This window comes from Gossypium arboreum, chromosome 10 (genome assembly GCF_025698485.1).
Source record: "Gossypium arboreum isolate Shixiya-1 chromosome 10, ASM2569848v2, whole genome shotgun sequence".
Classification (NCBI taxonomy): domain Eukaryota; kingdom Viridiplantae; phylum Streptophyta; class Magnoliopsida; order Malvales; family Malvaceae; genus Gossypium; species Gossypium arboreum.
This window is the reverse complement of record NC_069079.1, coordinates 108,852,968-108,866,751: the sequence shown is the minus strand read 5'-3', so window position 1 is coordinate 108,866,751 and position 13,784 is coordinate 108,852,968. Positions and strand designations below refer to the sequence as shown.

The 13,784-nt window shown below is 36.6% G+C and overlaps 1 non-coding gene and 1 pseudogene across 1 annotated transcript; both read right to left on the bottom strand.

Moving 5' to 3' along the window:
- LOC108479578 (pathogenesis-related protein STH-2-like) overlaps positions 1-13,784 on the bottom strand; it is a 42,368-nt pseudogene that overhangs the window by 26,443 nt on the left and 2,141 nt on the right.
- On the bottom strand, positions 110-216 carry LOC128283262 (small nucleolar RNA R71). Its single transcript, XR_008273604.1, has one exon. It is a non-coding gene; the product is annotated as a small nucleolar RNA R71 (small nucleolar RNA).

Genomic DNA, 13,784 nt, shown 5'->3' with positions numbered 1-13,784 from the left:
AGAATAAGGCTAAACAATGGTTGAACTTCGTTACCACGAGGATCAATCACAACTTGGGAGCAAATGATGAAAACTTTTTACTCAAATATTTTCCATGGCTAAAATGGCTAAATTGAGGAATGATATCTCTTCTTTTGTGTAGATGGATTTAGAAACACTATATGATGCATGAGAGAGATACAAGGATTTATTGAGAAGGTGCCCTTACTATAGATTACCTTTATGGCTATAGGTTCAAACTTTCCACAATGGTTTGAACCCCTCAACAGACAAATGGTCGATCTGTGACGGTGGAACCTTAAATAATAAAACACACGAGGAGGCTTATGAGTTCATTGAAGAGATGTTCTTGAATAATTATCGGTGGCAAGTTATGAGGAAAAAGCCTAATAAAGCGACCGGTGTTTTCAACCTCGACGTGGTTACCATGTTATCAAACCGGTGAGAGCTCTTAAATAAAAAGATTGATGGCTTATGTGTTTCTATGTAAGTGCATTCGGTGATGCGGTATGATACAAATGGAGGAGGATAAATAATCCGAATGCCTAGCCTACAACCATAGTACTACAAAGAACAAGTCAACTATATGGGTAACAATTTTAGACCATAGAATAATCCATATAGTAATACTTACAATGCGAGTTGGAGGAACCATCCCAACTTCTCTTGGGGTGGTCAAGGAAATCGAAACCACCACCACCTCTAGGATTCCAACAACAACCTTACCAGCAAGAGAAAAAGCTGAACCTTGAAGAGATAATGACGAAGTTTATTTCAGTGGCGGAAACCCATTTTCAAAACACTAAAACTGCAATTAAAAATCAACAGATATAGATTCAAAGACTTAAGAATCAAATAGGACAGCTGGTTAAGTTGGTCTCAGAAAGACCACAAGGTAGCTTGCCCAATAACACAGAAACTAACCTAAGGGAGCGACGAAGAAGGGTTAGTTGAATCTAAATCTGAAACAAGGCATGAAGCTGTGGTAAGTAATGGTAAGGATGAGATGAATCATGGTACATAGAAGCCGATAAGCAAAGAGTATAAACCTCGTATGCCATATCCCAATGCGAAAAGGAAAGACCACACAGACGAACAATTCGGTAAATTTCTTAAACTACTTAAAAAGTTAAATATTAACTTACTGTTTATTGAATCTCTTTCATGAGATGCCCAACTCGATTAAATTTTAAAGGAGCTCTTATCAAAAAATGGAAGTTAGATGAGTCATCACATGTGGAGTTAAATGCAGTCTACTCAGCTATTCTACAAAACAAGCTACCCAACAAACTGAAAGATCCAGGGAGTTTTAAAATTCCTTGTTTAATTGGTAGTTTGAATGTTAACAATGCTTTAGCTGATTTAGGGGCAAGTATTAATGTTGTGCCTTATAAAATGTTTAAACAACTAGGTCTTGGGAAACCCAAACAAACTAGGATGAGCATTCAATTGGCTGATAAAACCATTAGATTTACTAGGGGTATAATTGAGGATGTGCTCATTAAAATCGACAAATTTATATTTCCAGTAGACTTTGTTGTTTTAGACATGGATGAGGATAGTGACATTCCTTTAATTTTAAGACCACCCTTTTTAGCAACTGTTAGGACTATTATTGATGTCGGTACAGGTGAGTTAATACTTCAGTTAGGCGATGACATGATTAAACTCCAAGCTCGTGATTACATCAAAAGACTAGTGATTGAGATGGTTACACAAGTTCTTTTAATGTGAGTAACCTTGTTGTTCAACCCTCTTTATAGGAAAAACTTTCAAGAAGTACAAATGAGCCACGTTCTAGTCCATGTAATGACAAGACTATTCAGGAAGAAGCGAAGGCTACGGATCGAGGAACTAGATGAATGGCGAGCGAGAGGTTAAGGAGAAAGCAGAATACCACGATGAATCAAGCGGTTCTATGACAAACTTAAAGGTGAATCAAATCAACTTAAGGTTGGAGACAAAGTACTGTTAGATGAAGCAGACCCTCGTGTTGCCACTTCAGAACATAATGGAGAAATCCATTTTACGATACTCAACGTTTTCCTATACGGTACAGTCGAGGTAACTCATTCTAAATTCGGCACTTTTAAGGTAAATAGTACTCGTCTAAAACCTTATTTTGATAAAATTGATAGCAGGGATGAAGAGTTTCAACTCCTCGAACCACCATGACCGTGCAAATATGAGGTGAGTCGAGCTTAGACTATAAATAAGCGCTTCTCGGGAGGCAACCCGAGCACTAATACCACTAACCTATTTATTTTATCTATTTTCATTTTTTTATCTGGTATAGTGACCCACGACTTGGGCACACAGGCGTGTCCTTGGCCGTGTGGAAGCAGGGCTTAAAATTACCCAAACTTGTGAGACACTGCATAAAAAGAAGACACGGCGTGCGACACGCTGTGTGGACCACCGCACTGGACACACGAGTGTGTTCTAGGGCTGTGTGGCTGAGCTAAATTTTCAAATTTTAAATAAGTTAGGGAGCTCCATGGGCAGGCACATGGCCGTGTGTTCAGGCACATGGCCGTGCGATCTGGTGTGTGAACCACACGGTTGGGACACCTTGGCGTGTTTAAGGCGTGTGATGAATGGGTATTAAATTTTCACAACAAACACGGGCTAACCATGAGCCACACGGGCATGTGGCCCAACACAGGCCTCACACGACCGTGCCCCAATTTAACCTAATCCTCTTTTCATATTTTTCCTAGTTTGTTTTTTCTAATCTCTTCTTCCTAAGCCACCGCTTTGCCTAAATCCGCCACCACCTAACTCTTCTCCTTGCTCTCCTTCTCTTCTTCTTTTCTTTCTTTTCTTTCCTTCCCTTTCTTTCTTTCCTTCCTCTTTCTTTTCCTTTCTCCCTCTTCTCTTTCTTCCTCATTTTTCTCTTACCTTGCGGCCACTAGCTCACCCACGCCCCAAAGCCATTCTTTTCCACCCTCACCCTTACCTCGCGTGCTTGCAGTAACTGACCCCTACCCCCAACTAGCAACCCCAACACCCACCTTGCCCAGGTCCTTTGTTGCCCTTTCTTGATCGACCACCCTTCATATAGTTAGTTTTGCCTTTTACCCTTTATTTTTATTTATTTATTTATTTTAATTATTATTCTTTATTATTATTATTCTTGTTATTATTCATTATATTTGTTATTAATTATTATTATTATTATGATTATTATTCCTTTATTACTATTTTATTGGTTGTGGTTTTCGATTTTTCATTTTGTTCTTTACTCTATCCTATTATGCTATTTTAGTATTAATACAATATTTTCCCTATTTGCATCAATATGTTTCATTTTGGTTTAATTTGTTCTTATAAAATAATATTTAACTTTTTCTTTTGCATCTTTTTGTAATTAGTATTATTGTTTCACTTTTCTTCTTATCAACATTATATTAGTCATGCATATAGTTTTTGCTCTTTAGGTCCCTACCTTCTTTAGTACATATTCTATGGGATATATTTTTATAACTACTGGTCTTTCTAATTAGACATGTGGATTGAATATTTGGTGATGCCTTATTACTAATAAATTATTTTAATTTTAGGAACACAATGACAAGCGCACAAGGCAAGAAGGCGTCGTCCCCACTTCTAAAAGAGAAAAGGTCGGTGGGACCTCCTCATCAAGCGCTTTAATTGCAACTTGCCACCCTTTGATCCAATTTTCATCGAACAACCAGGAGGATTTATATTAGCTTCTCGATGTATGACCCCTCGGTGTGGGCGTTGCATTGGTTGGGCTACGCTAGAAGCGGTCCGTTTGGTGATGATGTCGCGTAATTATTACCCGACCCCAGGATTGGTTCTTTCGATGAACGAGCCCACCTATTGAGCTTACCTTGGGTTTGGCACTACTTTCCATCTATAGCATGTGATGAATACCCATAGTGAGGCTGGTACTATCACTTTCCGATTTGGTGGCTTAGTCGACATATGGCGTCCCTAAGCTTGGCGCGACTTCGAGCATCTACACCGATGAGTTTATAGGTGCGATAACTTTCTTCACCTTCACCACATCTATTACTCACCTTCATGCTGTTGGACCAATCTCACACTAGTCGGATCCATTATGACATGATTATTTCGGCGACATCTCTTTCTCGACTTTCTGATACATCCGCCTTATTAGCTCACACGTTGGTGGCGGAGAGAGAGCATAGGAGTTGTAAATCTTGATGCATACTATCTTTGGAACATGGCGTGGCCACATTTTTATTTGGCATACTTCATAGTGCTTGCTTTTCGCCATCAGACGAATCGCCATTGGAGGGGTCCTATCTGTCTTGGTCCCTCATTGACTCGTCTCTCGACACTTGACCTCTTCAACACTCTAGAGATGTCATCGACACTCACACTAGTAGGCTAGATGGCTCCTCGGGAATTCCTAGTATGATCCACATGAGGATGATAAAGCAATGCAGTGGATTCGACCCCTCGGTCTGAGACTTGTTCACTCGATGACCGGGATGAGCGGAGGACATTCGATGATGTCCCTTCCCTCACGAGGACCCACACCCTTGCCACCACCAGGTTACTAACCTCTTGCTGCACCGTGACCGATATATCCGAGTGACTCACTCGCTTTGAGCAATAGTGTTTTGCGAGGTTTGACAATATCGAGGCAACTCTGCAATAGATCTGCTAGCATTTCCACATCTCACCTCCACCACCACCACCACCTTGTGATGTTGGCGCATTTGATGATGAGGACCTCTGAGTCTATTTATTTTATTTATTTATTATTTAGTTTTCTTTTATTTATTTTTTTGAAGACTTACATTTTATATTTTGAACTATGTTTATCTTTATGGTTATTATCAAGTAATCCTAATTCTTTTCCATAGTGGTGTTTATTTTATTATTAGTAAATCGAATCATGCCTTTCATTAGCCTTATCTACAACTCAAGTCATCACTATTCAAAGGATTTCATCAAAAATTGAGGCGGTTCGCTTCTCTCCTCTCTTACGATTTTATGCTTATATTATTGTTATCTATCTTAGTACATTGAGGATAATGTACATATTATTTATATGTTTATTAGAAAATAATTGAATTTTATCTCGTTCTCAAATAATTTTCTCATATTAGTATTAGAGTGAATTCGATTGATTTATAATTTTTGTTGATATGTTTTGAATTAAATCATAGGTAATTGTACATTGATTGTTTAACCTTAAGACATTAGAGAATCAAACATGATAAGTTGACTTTTGATAATTAAAATTACTAGGTTGTTTCCCTGAATTGAAGTATTATCTTGAAGTTCTAAATTCACAGGATTGACATCAAAGCTATAGTTTTGTGAGATCTTAAGCCTTTAGAGCATATATCCTTTCTTGCTCACTTTTATTATTGCTTATGAGTGTGTCATTACTGATTTGTTATTCTAGAACTTGCTTTGATTATACATGTCGAGACCACACCATTGATTTGATATACCAAGATCATAAAGGCACTTAGGTTTTAACCCACTTACCCCATAAAAAGCCTACCCACATAATTGACCCTTAGCGAACCTCTTTGAGCCTTAACCATTGTTTCTTGATTTTTCCCTTAATGTTAACCCACAACTTAACCCTTTTTGATTCGTTAAGAATTTCTCCCTTTTCATTAACTTCTTTTTTATCGAGATTTGATTTGATTAGGTAACTAACTAATGTTCGTTCATTCCATTTGCTGAATTATTTCTTATTATGCACTTTCCTTATTGTACTTGTTCTTATTCTTTAAAAAAATTGTATATTTATATTCATATAATTACATATTGTTATAAAGAACTTGGATAAGTTAAAGTTACTATTCGAGAAAAGAAAGCTCATTTCATTACTTTTGATAGTCTTAATTCGGAAATTGTTTGTAATTCAAGAATTAGCTTTATTATTCTAAGTTTGGTAACTTATTAAATTAATCTCAGTTCTAACCCTCTTTTTAGCCTTTATCCACACCTTTAACTCAAGCCCCATTACAACCACTAAAGACCTTTTGATTTGTGTATCATTTCATTTATAGTGGTGGAGATTTGATTTTTCATGCAAGCCTATGGTAATAACTTTTCATGTTTGACTATTGAGTGCTTAATTATTGAACCTTAAACACTTTGAGTGATTTGAGTGAATCTTTAGTGAGGATGCCAACTCTTGTCGATTTGGAATTAAAGGTAATTATTTAGATAAGGGAGATACCTATGATTTTTATAATTAAAACGCTCAACTTGGATTGTTTGAAACTTTGATGTTCTTTTAGTTGAATTCTCAATGTATGATTATTTGCGGATCATTTTGAATCATTATTGATGAAAATTATAAGTTGAGAAGAATTTATTTTAATTGAGACTTGAAGATTTTGCTTGAGGACGGGCAAATGCTTAAGTGTGGGGATATTTGAAAACCATAATATATACATCTTTTACCCTATGCTTGGCATATTTTTGGAAGGATTATCATAAGATTTAATGAATTTGATACTTTTAATCCTTTAATTTTATGTTTTATACTCGGAAGAGCTTAGGATAGCAAAAAGAGTAAGCAGGCCAAAATGGACAAATTGGGCCTAATTCGGTGTTTCACATGGCTTAGGCACTTCCACCTTGGTAATCTACCACAGTATGCTTTGCACAGGTGAGCCACACACCGTATGTCATGGCTGTTTCAACATTAAACCAAGCTAGAATTGCACACGGTTTGAGTACCCTCACACGTCGTGGCACACAAGCTGTGTCCTGTCGAGCTCAAGACTAATTCTACTCGGAAAAGGATAATTTTAGGCTATTTTGGGCATTCCAAAGTCTATTTAAACACCTTAGAAGAGGATCAAAAGGGACACACAGAGTAGAAGGTAGAAAATACTCAAGGACAACCATCAGAATCAGCTCGGAAGTAGGATCTACTTCAAGACTAAAGATTTCCATTCAATTTCCTTACAAGTTCTTTGGGTTTCTTTATGTTTTTTTATTTTCCCAATTTTGAGATGTTTTCTATTACTATGAACTAAATTCCTAAATACCTAGAGAAGTTGAAACCTAAGGCGGATCTTATTACTATTTGAATTATATGATAAATACTTGTCTTATTCTTAATTATGAGTTCTAATCCTTGCTTTAATATTCCGAGGATATTAATTTAGGTTTTGATGTGCTTATTCATTGGAGCAAAAGTCCACATTTGAAGTATATCCTCCATAATTAAGCGGGTTGCATGCAATCCTAGAATGGGACGACATAAATCTGCAGGGTTAGAGTCAAATCTAATAAGGAATCTATAGATTGAGTTAATCGATAATAAGGGTTTTAATTAGAAAGAGATTTCGTTTAATCAACCTAGAGTCAGTTGTTTTTAGTCTCGAGAGAGATATTAACATAAATCAGGGATTTCTACAGATTAAGTCAAGTGAATAAATCGTCTAATTCAGAAGTGATAAGTGAAGTCTAGGTGGATTCTTCCTTAGGTATTGTCTTTTCCATCGATTTTCTAAAAACAATTTTCCAACTTTAATCTCTGTCGTAATTTTAGTTAATTAGATAATTAGTCTTAGTTTAAAAAATTCTCTTAATTATTAGGCTAGATATTAAAAAGATAGTAATTACTAGTACTTTTAGTACTTGTGGATCGATATTTTCGGTCTCACTATAACTATACTCTTTGTTCGATAGGTGCGCTTGCACGAGTCAAATTTTTAGTTAGTTTAATGACCATCAACTCCTCTTCTCAAGGTGGCCGACCATGGGAAGGGGATTGGCTCTATTTTTAGCAAATTTCTTTCTAGTTTTCTATTTTGAATATATCAATGTGATTTAAATTGGGTTTCAAGGTTAATTTGATGAAAGTTAATTGCTAGTATTTTGACTAATTATAAAATTTTATCGAATCAAATGTAAAACTTGAATTAAGCATTCAAAATTCAACATTGTTATCTTAAAATGCCAAAAATATATTTTTCATCAAATCAGGTACCACATTAGACAAAAAGAAGAAGACAAGTAACGTGCTAAAAATTTCAACTTAAGTCAAATATAAGTCCATGGTGGAACATCAAAGATCATCTAGCACAAAGCATAAGTGCTTTTCATTAAAAGTTTATTACAATAAACATCACAAACCAACTCCGTTTTCAAATTTTAATTTTCCATTGTGACGAAAACCATTTTTAAGCGAGATTTTTCCAACAACTAGGAGGTCAAGATCTTACCTAGGCGATTTAGAGAAGGGTGGGAAGGAATAGATTCAACAAGCTGGGGAACTAGATCATTTGGTGTACCTCGTAAGGGTACTCCGATTAGAGAATGCGGAGGAGAATTCCTTGAAAATAAATAAAAATATAGTCTTTGCTAGAGTTGTGGTTTATGCCTATGCATTCTCTTTTCATTTTCAAATTGTTGCTAATTGAAAATCTGTTCCATTGATTAACAAGTGGTAGTTTTCAACTTTTTTGGTGTCTTTTGTTCTTCTTCCTTGTACAGACCTCATGTTTTCAAAATCTAGTTAATTGATAACCACCCAATTTTTGTGGATAGTTTGTGTGTAGACTCGCCTTTTGCAATGGATGGTTTGAATGAATACCTGCCATTTTTAATAGATGGTTTGTAAGAATTGAAGTGGTGTTTTCCTTTTAAGTGTATAGGGGACGCTTCCAGAAGAGATAGAAGGGATGTAGAGGACATTAATTGTGCGAGTTGACTATTTTGTCTTGGGAATAGATATCAATGAGGAACAATGCATGTTATGTCATAGTGAGGAAGGCATCAATCTCTTCTTGGGCTTTGTTGATAGGATGGTAATCCTTAGTAAACCTAACCAGATAATAGTCCTTGAAATGTATTCAAGTACCTTCTTATGGATGAAGAGGTGCAGGGTTACATGGAGTTAAACTTGGACAATGGTTTTGAGCAGGGAAAGGTTCCAAGCCTTGGAATGAAAGCTTCCCTATGATGTAAAGGCGTAATTGCCCAAATCTTTCGAGGGCACATTAGAACCTTGAAATGTTTTGGAATTCAAAGAAATAAACTAAAGGAAGTGGATGGGAGATAGTAGAAGGGAGAAACAAAATATTTGCCCCTACTCCTCCGGATGGTATTCATTTCACAACATACATGGTGGGATGATGCGAGAAATTGACAAGGAGGAGGAAATGGAATATATGCACTGGATACCAAAAGGGGCATCAGTTGTCCAAATTATTAGCTAGCTAGAATCAAAGCCAAATTTTTATCAAATATTTATCTTTATTTCTTATCTTGGGTTCTTATGTTTTACTAGTTTCTTTTATCCTGGCTTATTTAAAAAATACACATAAAAACCACCAACTTTCAAAATAGTAAATTCTGATTTAGCTTGTTGATAATTAGCTTCCTATTATTAGTCATGTTCGACTATATTTAATGGTAGAGAAATGACAGAAGCATAAAACTAGAGTGACATCCCATAAAATGATTTTCAATTGACAGTTTGCAATTTGTGTCTTCGATTTGTAATGTAAATATTATACATAGTGTTGTAAGTAATTCTCTTTGTAGATTGTAGCTATAAGTAAAAGTTGAAAACATATGGCTACATCATGATTGCGATGTTACAATTTTATTCTTTCTATTCGATTTTAAATACTAATTCAATTACCAAAAAAAGACTTGAGATTTCGTTAACACAACGGATGTATGAAAGAAAATTTGTAGAATGTTACGCAAAATATATACCGCTAAAACCCAATTATTTTGCAAGTTTATATGTTAATTTTATTTCATTATATATATATAAAAATAATACAACGTACTCAAACTCTTTGAGTATAATAAACATAAAGATGATCAAATCATGACCACCACTCTTATTAATATAACAATGGAAAGACAAATTAATATTTTAGTTGCAAGCATCGGGATTTGCCAAGAGAAAGCTTCTATGGCCTTGTAAACTACCTCACTCCTTTGAATGAGAGCCTTGATTTCATCTTGGTGATTACATAATCCCAAAGCGGTGTAAAATTTGATCGAGCTCTTGCAAACACTTCCTCTCAGCTTACGGCGACCACAAATTGGTTCTCATAGTGATTTTCTCAAGCTTGTCCCCCAAAAGTCCGCCTTCAATCAAGTACATGGCGTATGACAAATTGTTTTCATCATGTCCTCCAATCATGTGCTTCATATATTGGAATGGAAGACCTAAGGAAATAAAATACTTATTATCCGACATACTCATGTCAAGCAGATACCAAAAGAAGAAAAGAGCTAAAAGAAAGTGAAAATTAAAGAAGTAACTAACCTTCAACAAAGTTGATCTTTACAATACTTCAGAACTTACCATCACCTTAGAGCTCAACACTCTTAATTGAATTAGGGCAGCCTTGGGGTTGTTGGATCTTGAAACAAAACGATAAGCAAGAAGAGAAGCTTGTACAACAAGCCTCATGGCTTGTGGAAGAAACAAAGACAGAATTTCAAAGGAAAACAAGAACATAAATGAAACAAAGGAAAAATAGAGCATAAAAATGAATGAAACATGATAATGATTCATTAACTTGAACAATGGCATAATGCCAATACATAAACCAAGCTTTTTGCGTGTCAAAATCAACATAAAGTCAACTAAACTATACCAACTACCACTAATACATTGGAACTTACAAAACTAAACTTGTACACTTGAGTAAAGTCGGTCATCAGCTCCTACATCATGAAATTAGATCAAATGTAAACTAAACTAAGTTTAAAAATGAACTAGAACACATTACATAAACTATGGTTACAAAAAACAAAATAAACTGACTTAACTGACGGTGGCTTGGTAGCTTACGGTCTTGGCCTACTACTTGCAGTGCGATGGTGGTGTGTGAAATGCCCTGAGGCCACATTCTAACACTCCTCCTTGGTCTCCATGCTACTAACACCAAGTTCTTTTCTTAACTTAATGAACCTTAAAGTACTTAAGGCCTTTGTGAAAATATCAACAACTTGGTCCTCTGAATTGTAATGAACCATTTCTATCTCTCGAGCTTGTTCCATCTCCCTTACCATATGCAACTTAATCTTTGAAATGTTTGGTTCTACCATGGAAGGCAGGATTCTTTGCAATTGCAACAGCGAACATGTTATCATAATAGATCTCTTGCTTCCTTTTGATATAGGTTTAGATCGGCAAAGTTTTCCTAAGCCAAATGGCGATTCAACTGCTCAATGACCCACATACTAAACTTCTCTCGTAGATTGAGAAACTATATTTTGCTTCTTTGAACTCCAGCAAAACATTATTAAACTAAGTGTAAATGCATAACTTTGAAGTGCTTTTTATGTCATCCCTTGAACCAGCCCAATCACTGTCGATTGCAACCTATCGACTTCGGTCTTCACTCATGCTGAATTTTAATCCATAGTTCAAGGTGCCTTTGATGTACCTAAGCACTCTCTTTGCTACTTGAAGGTGTTGTTTGTTGCAGCAATACATAAAGCTTGATAGTATACTAACATCAAACATAATGTAGCAGTGCAGTTCTTGTCATATACAACAAACAGCAAACAAGACTTCTAATCGGCTTCTTGACACATTCATAGCCTTCTTGACTTGATAGTTTTTCTCTAATAGCCATTAGTGTGCTTGTTGGCTTGCAGTTTTCCATAGAGAATTTGCTCAGAATTTTTGCAGCAAATGTCTTCTACCCCAAGAAGATTCCACAATGAGTTTGCTCACCTCCATTCCAAGAAAGTAGGTCATCTGTCCCAAGTCAGACATTTCAAACTTGTCTTTCATTTTGGCCTTAAAATCAACCAATATACTTTGGTCACCTCTTGTCACCAAAAGATCATCTACATAGAAGGACACAATAAGGTGTGTTTCATCTTGTTTCTTCTTGACATACAAGGTTGGCTCACTGATGCTTCTCTTGAATCCCAAATTGACTAGATAGCTGTCAATTCTTGTATACCAGGCTCTAGGGGCTTGTTTTAGGCCATACAAGGCCTTTTTGAGCCTGTATACCATATTCTCTTTGCCTATCACAACAAAACCTTGAGGTTGGTCAATATAAATCTCTTCTTCAAGAAAGCCATTGAAATCAGACTTTACATCCAAGTGATGAATGATCCATTACCTTTGTGCAACCAAAGTAACTAGCAATCGATTGTGTCTAGCCTAGCTCTTTGGTGCAAAAGTCTCCATGTAGTCTAGGCCATATCTTTATTGAACCCCTTGACAACAAGCCTAGCTTTTAACTTGTTCAAGCCGCCATCGACATTTTGTTTGGCTCGATAGACCCATTTTACTCAATAACCTTCCTCTTGGTCGGTGCAGGAACCGGTTCCATGCTGGTTCTTCTCAATCATGGCTATTTCAACGACATTGCTAGTTTCTAGCCTTCATGAGCTTCAACATCTTCAAAGTAGCTTGGTTCTTCTTGTGCAATATGAGCCCTCTCATAAATGTCGATAATGTTCTTGTACCCGGTGGTTCATCATCAATAGCCATGTCACGATCATTTTGGTCGATTCAAGCGATCTACTATGAGTTCTTGAAATGGCCTCGGGTTCTTTTCTTTTCCAATTCGAGTAAGCCTTCTCATCAAATACCACATCCACCTCACTTAAACTTTGTTGGTTAAGGGATCCAAGATCTGTAACCCTTTTTGATTGGTTTGTAGCCTACGAGAATACCGGTTTGGCTCTTTTATGACTTGTCTCTCTTCACGACTGGTACATGGTAGTAATCTAGGCAACCAAAGACTTTCGGGTGAGCTAATGAAGGTTTGGATCCAAACCAGGCTTCAAATGGAGTCTTGTGCTCAAGTGCTTTGATTGGTAGCCTATTAAGATATAGCGATGGTGTAAATGCTTGACCCACATTGTCTTGGTGATTCTTACGAAATAGGAGACACTAGCCATATCCATAAGGCTTTTATTTTTCTTTCACTCACCCCATTTTGCTGAGGTGTATAAACATTGGTTATTTAGGTGTTTGATGCGACATCATTGCCTAAAAGCTTGGCGAAATTGAGGTGTACTCGGCTCCATTATCGACCTAATGGTCTTTATCTTGCAACCTATTTACTTTTCCACTCGACTTTGAACTTCACAAACACTTGAGCTACCTCGGTGGTGCTTCAAAAAATAAATCTGACAATATCTGGTACAATCATCAATAAAGAATAAAATACTGTTGCCACTAAGTGATTCGGTCCTCATGGGGCCACAAACATCACTTGTACCAGTTCCAGCTTGCTTGATGCTCTCCAGGTGGTGTTTGCAGGAAATGGAAGCCTGGCTTGCTTTCCCATCTAACAAACCTCACAAACATCTTCATTCTGAACTGTATTGGTGAAGTTTTCAACCATTTCTTTGCTAACCATCAAGACCACAGTTTGAAGTTAGCATGACCAAGTCTTTGATGCCAAAGCTTGGCGTCTTCTATTGAAGTAACATGGGCTAAGTGTGAGTCACTGACCAGTTGACTTCAAGCATTTGTCACTCATGGTGGTATCATGAGCTTGATCCATTTGGATCGGTGATTTGCCTCCGGCCCTTGAACATAACAGGTAGCCTTTTGAGAAATTATGCAATCTTTGAGAAGGTTCTGTCAATCTCGGTACTAACAATTACATTTGTTATGACTTTGTCTCTGTGGAGGTGCATATTAGCATCTCCTTGCCTTGACCTTAATGGTGACCATTTCCAATTTTATCTTGGTTTTGCAAGATCTATCCAAGGTTTTGAAGATGCTAACTGTCGGTGACATGTGGTTAGTGCAACCTTTGTCTAGCAACCATCCTTTGAGCCTTTGCCTTGACTAG